The sequence below is a fragment of the Panthera leo genome, chromosome B4 (genome assembly GCF_018350215.1).
Source record: "Panthera leo isolate Ple1 chromosome B4, P.leo_Ple1_pat1.1, whole genome shotgun sequence".
Lineage (NCBI taxonomy): Eukaryota > Metazoa > Chordata > Mammalia > Carnivora > Felidae > Panthera > Panthera leo.
Genome location: NC_056685.1, coordinates 25,713,650 through 25,720,333, shown reverse-complemented (window position 1 = coordinate 25,720,333; position 6,684 = coordinate 25,713,650).

Genomic DNA, 6,684 nt, shown 5'->3' with positions numbered 1-6,684 from the left:
TTTAACGTTTATTTATTTTTGAGACAGAGAGAGAGCATGAACAGGGGAGGGGCAGAGAGAGAGGGAGACACAGAATCGGAAGCAGGCTCCAGGCTCCGAGCCATCAGCCCAGAGCCCGACGCGGGGCTCGAACTCACGGACCGCAGATCATGACCGGAGTTGAAGTCAGATGCTTAACGAACTGAGCCACCCAGGCGCCCCAGTCCTATGGCCTTTCAACAGAGGATCCTGACTGGTGTGGTGAGCCATGTAAGATTTTTAAGTAGTGAAGGAGGCACCCAGCGTCAAGGGAGGCCTGTGATCTGTGCTCAGTGCTGTGATGTGTTGTCTCACTTAGTGATCGTAACACCCCTGCACGACGAATGTTATTATCCCCATTGTGATGGCTAAGGAAAGTGCAATCATAGGATCAGTCTAAGAGTTGGATTCTTTATTTCAATCCAAGGTAAACAAAACAATGATTACCCACCACAGTCGGAATGCTCACTGTGTTGGGAGAATTATGTATAGTGAGATATGAAAGTAAGCTCAGGCTTGCCAAGGCTCTAAAATTTTTTTTTTTAACGTTTATTTATTTTTGAGACAGAGAGAGACAGAGCATGATCGGGGGAGGGTCAGAGAGAGGGAGACACAGAATCCGAAACAGGCTCCATGCTCTGAGCTGGCAGCACAGAGCCCGACATGGGGCCCGAACTCACGGACCGCGAGATCATGACCTGAGCCGAAGTCGGCCGCTTAACCGACTGAGTCACCCAGGCGCCCCATCAAGGCTCTAAAAACGTGAAACTTGCTCGTAAGAGACAATGGCACCCAGAGTGACAGCGTGTGGCTGTGCAGCTTGTACAGTACACAGGCGCCTGAGGTCACATCGTAGGTATCACGCATTTGAATTTTCACAAATTCCTGGCAGGTGTCAGTGAACTGTCTTGTTCTAACAAAAGCAGCACATTGTGATAGTTTTCCAACAAATGGAAATGAAGTGTCCCGAGGAAGGGTGTCTTCCAAATTTGTGCCACGGTGCCAACGACGTGAACTGGTTTAAGGGCAGCGACCCTTCCATCACTATTCCGTGGATCGCTTAGCTGGTCTGCGTTGGACTAGTCTCCCTTCCACTCTATCGGTGTATCAACGTCCGTGGTTTCCATTACTGTGCATACTCTTCGACTTTCCTGTAATACAATTTTTAAAAAATAAAAGGAGTTGTGCTTAGACGTCTGGAGAGTTAACTTGAGTATTTGAAACTGAATCAATTTTTGCAGAAAAAATAGTTGTTATAAATCTTCATTTCATAAAATTTTGCAATTGCCACCGAAGCGTTCTTAGTATATGTAAATGGCAAATGTAAACGGCCATGATGCTGTGCCCTTGTTGTAGACTATGGGGCCTTATGTTTTAGGATGTTGACTTCATCAGCTAAGCTTCTTTTTTTTTCTTTTAAAGTTTTTCAAAAAACTTCTTTATATTTATTTATTTTTGAGAGAGAGAGTGAACATGAGCAGGGGAGGGGATGAGAGAGAGGGGCATAGAGGATCTGAAGCAGGCTCGCGAACCGTGAGATCATGACCTGAGCCGAAGTCGGATGCTTTAACCAACCGAGCCACCCAGGTGTCCCTGGCGAAGCTTCTTCTCTTTCACCATCATCCACAGAATTGCAGAGCTGAGAGGGGTCTGTCTGGCTCCCAGATCTTCCTCCTTTTATGAGAATGGTCACTTATACACAGGCATGGGTACGGTGGCCATGATTCTGACACGGAACCAAACCCTGGGTAGAATGACGAGATCCAGACTTTGATTCCTACCCAGGCCGAAGCAGTGGGCTTTCTTTGAGGGAGGTGAAATGTGGAACTGAGAAATGCAGTGCCTGAGGCATGACAGAGCTGAGTCACACTAAAGGTAGTGCTGTAGATAAAATATACTACAGCAAACCTGACCTTTTCTGCTCAGCCTTGGGGGTCCAAGTCTTCCACCAATCCCTCGAGCTAATTCGGTGTCCTTCTATACATGTATTTACACATGCACATACATATATAAAATATTTTTAAAGTAAACTTTTTTTTAGAACACTTCTAGATTGATAGAAAAGTTATGAAGACAGTACAGAGAGTTCCTATATACCCTGTACGTAGTTTCCCCTATCAGGAACATCTTACGTTACTATGGTACATTTGTTACAATTAATGAACCAGTATCTATACCTTTCCTTAGTTTTTACATGATGTCCTTTTTCTGGGCCACGATTCCATCTAGGCTACCATATTACATTTACTTGTTTTAAAAAAAAATTTTTTTTTAACGTTTATTTATTTTTGAGAGACACAGAGAGACAGAGCAGGGGAGGAACAGAGAGGGAGGGAGGCACAGAATCTGAGGCAGGCTCTAGGCTCCGAGCTGTCAGCACAGAGCCTGACGCGCGGCTTGAACCCACGAACCGTGAGATCATGACCTGAGCCGAAGTCAGTTGCTTAACTGACTGAGCCACCCAGGCACCCCTACATTTACTTGTTATATCTCCTTAGCTGCCTCTTGGTTGTGATAGTCTCAGACTTGTCTTGTTTTTGATGACCTCGACAGTTCTGAGGGGTACCGGTCAAGTATTTTGTAGAACGTCCCTCTATTGGATTTGTCTGATGTTTCTCTCATGATTAGACTAGGGTTAGGGACTTGGGAGGAAGACTGTACATAATATCAACATGAATTATCATCACTGTTGATGTTGGACTTCATCACCCAGACAGGGTAGCATCATCAGGTTTCTCAGTTGCAGAGAAACTCTTCCTTCCTTCCCTTTTCTTACTGAACTCTTTGGAAGGAAGTCACTATGCACCATCCACACTTAAAGAATGTGAGGCAAATGCCTCCTCCTTGAGGGTGGGGCATCTGCATACATCATTTGGAATTCTTCTGTATGGGAGATCTGTCTTTTCTGCCTATATCATAAATATTTTAAATTTATATTATCTTGAAACCGTGCCAATAGCTTTCAATGACAACAACAACGAGCCCTTAAAAATTATCCATTTTGAGAGATGCAAACTCAGATAACTACAGAGGTCAGCAGGTAGCAGAAAGTAAGAGTGAAGCAGGTGGGACGTGGTCCATGGCAGATTGGAAAGCACACGGCAGCTCTGAAGGGGGCACTGTCTGTTCTTGGCAATTGTTTCTCTGTGGGAGTGTGGGCAGCCTTGCCATAGCTTCCTTTTGTAAAAAATAGAAACTGGTGTCTCCTGATTTTGCACAGTTGGCAACTCATCCAAACTTTTACAAAATTTGTGCTCACCCCCGACATAACGGTAGTTTGCGACTTCTTGGGTGGATTAACAACTACGCATATTAGTGGTAAGGAAATAGCCTTAGAAAGGTAGATGAGATGGCCAAGGTCACACCATTAGCTTTAGTGTCTAAATTGGGATTGACACTCAGGGCTCTAATATTATTCTATAATCGTCTCCTTTGGAGATTCTTCAACAGTTTGTTCGCTTTCTCAGAATCATCTGGACTTTGTTCTAAATTCACGGCCCTCAATGAAATATGTGGGAACTGGAAGGAACTCCTTTAACACCACATCTTTGATTAAACCTACTGCAATAGGGGCTCCTGAGTGGCTCAGTCAGTTAAGTAGCCAACTACAGCTCAGGTCATGATCTCACAACTTGTGGGTTCGAACCCTGAGTCGCACCCTGCGCTGACAACTCAGAGCCTGGAGCCTGCTTTGGATTCTGTGTCTCCCTCTCTCTCTCTGCCCCTCCCCCTCTCTGTCTCTCTCTCAAGAATAAATAAACATTAAAAATTAAAAAAAAACCCTGCAATAAATTGGTGCCATTAATCCCATTCATGCACTATTTGCCTTATTTTCTTGTGTTTCTTTCTAGATTCCATGTTCGTTTGTTTCTATAATCCATATTACATTGGGATGCCTGGGTGGCTCAGTTGGTTAAGTGGCCAACTTGAGCTCAGGTCATGATCTCATGGTCTGTGGGTTCTAGCTATGCATTGGGCTTTGTGCTGACAGCTCAGAGCCTGGAGCCTGCTTTGGATTCTGCGTCTCCCTCTCTCTGCCCTTCCCCTGCTCGTACTCTGTCTCTGTCTCTCTCTCTCTCAAAAATAAATAAACATTAAAATTTTTTTTAAAAATCCATGTTATACTAGAGTTGAGCCGGGGCTTGCAAATGCACAAATTGAATTCTGTAATCTTCTAGAAACTATGAATTTCTCCTTAAACATTAAAAAAAATTGTTTAATGTTTATTTATTTTTGAGAGACAGAGTGCGAGTGGGGAGCACAGAGCCCAATGTGGGCCTTGAACTCCCCCACTCTTGAACCCCCCTCGCTTGAACTGCAAGATCACAACCTGAGTTGAAGTTGGTCGCTTAACCCACTGAGCCACCCAGGTGTCCCGCCCCTTTAAAAATTTTTTTTAAATGTCTTTTATTTATTTTTGAGAAAGAGGGGGGGGGAGAGAGAGAGAGAGAGAGAGAGAGAGAGCACAAGCAGGGGAGGGGCAGAGAGAGAAGGAGACAGAATCTGAAGCAGGCTCCAGGCTCCTAGCTGTCAGCACAGAACTGTGAGATCATGACCTGAACCGAAGTCAGCCACTTAACTGAGCCACCCAGGCACCCTGTGAAGACATATTTCAATAAAGGCAATCAAGGAAAAGTGCTCTATTTTCTGGGGGCAGAGAGAGAGGGGAACAGAGGATCTGGAAGGCTCTGTGCAAGCCCAACCAGACTCACGAACAGTGAGATCACGCCCTGGGCTGAAGTGAGACACTCAATCGACTGAGCCACCCAGGTGCCTCTTATATTTTTTTTGAGAACTCTCTACACCCAATGTAGGCTCGAACCCACCATCCCAAGTTCAAGAGTCACTGCTCTACTGACTGAGCCGGCCAGGTGCACCTTATGGCTGTCTATCTTGCTAGTGCTTCTCTTTACATGCTTCTTAATCTTCTTTGCACAATGAAGAGTTACTCAGTTTTTAAGCGCGGAGAGGAGGAAGCTTCTGCTTTCCAGGTCAGCACTAATTAATGAATGATGGTGTAGTTTCTGGGGAACCTAATAGCACGAGAACAATTATGCTTGTGACGTTCCCTGGTGAGCTCAACAAGGTAAGTACAAAGATGACTGAGATTAATTAAATATAAGTTCTGACTAACTCATGTCAGTATAAGGGTGTTTTTTCCTCAACTTTTGTATATCAATGCCCTTGTGAATGCAAAATGCCTACTCTGATCCTACGTATTACAAAGCAAAGATGTTCTTTGTTCTTTGGGAAGGTGGCTAAATAGTGACAAGATGGATTTTTTTGGTAGTTATAATTGCTCTCACTTTATACTCGTGGCCGAAAGGTCTTTGATCTTTTTTTAAAATGCTAAATGCAATTTAAGAAAAAATGGTTTTCTTATCCTAACTTCAAATGTCATGGGTATGAAGGATGTTCTAAAACTACTCCAACTCCTTCAAATTTGCAGCTTTACAGACATGGGCAGACAAGGGAGGGGTGTTTTGTTTAGTATGAGAAACTTTAAGTGATTTATGTCTATCTATAGCTATATCTATAACTATACCTTTATTGATACCTATACCGATATCTATATCATCTGTATATATCTACATCTTTATTTTTATCTATACCTACGTCTATAGCATCAAATACATTACAGGGCACATCTGGTTTGAACGACTGGAGAATAGATCACAGGCTGAGGCTCCTAAGTTAAGCACACCAGCATGAGTCATCATCAGCCTACTGACAAGCTATTATCAGAGTTCCATCGTTCCAGAGGTCTTGTTTTACTCTAACACGTATGGTAATATACTATGCTGAGGCCCGCATACAGGTTCGTGTAAAGGTTTTCGTGGAATCACTGGTAATCAGCGTTCAGATGCCCGAAATACCCTGTTGTCACCCCTCCCTACCCCTCAGAGTTATTGAATGGCTCTCAGTTTATACACTGGAGGGGGCGGCCAACCGCTGATGTCATCAGGAACCCATCTTGAAGCGTTACCACGTAAATATGAATAGAAATAGAGCCCTGCCAGTGCTAACAGTTTAGACGGGTGTTGCTTGCCTTGGTACAACTGGTGGATCAAAACTCTGCCATTTTGAAATTAGTTCCAAATTTATTACTGCAGCAAATGTCCACTGGGCACTGGCTATGTGCCGGACCTGGGTGATGCCACCGGAGATACCACGGTGAATGAGTCAGACAAAGCCCCTTTCATCATGGGGACAGCTTCTTTCATTTCTAAGCAATAACAAGCCAGTGTTTTTAGCGAAGAGAAAAAATATTCCCTCAAACTTCTGGACTTAGAATTTTGATCGAGGGCCTAGCAGATTAGTGGGGGATAAAGCAGAGTTTCTTAGCCTCCTCCCATGAACACACCGGAAGGTACTCTTCCCTCGTTAACAGGATCCCTGCTGTAACGAGTTAGTCAATTATGTATATCCGGGGAGGGAACAGTAGGAGGGATGGTATCAATTTCTCAGGGCTCGTGCAATTTGAAAAAGCTCCTCAGGTAATTTTGATATCCTTTAATACGTTCTCTTTTTGCTAGTCTATAGAGGTTATTGTTCCCACGTGCGCACACGTTCATGGTTTTTTGAGTGTTCTACGATTGTAGCTGCAGGATTCGGGAGGACCCTGGGGATGGTACGCTGGTGGCAGTGGGGTTGTGTGACTTGGTG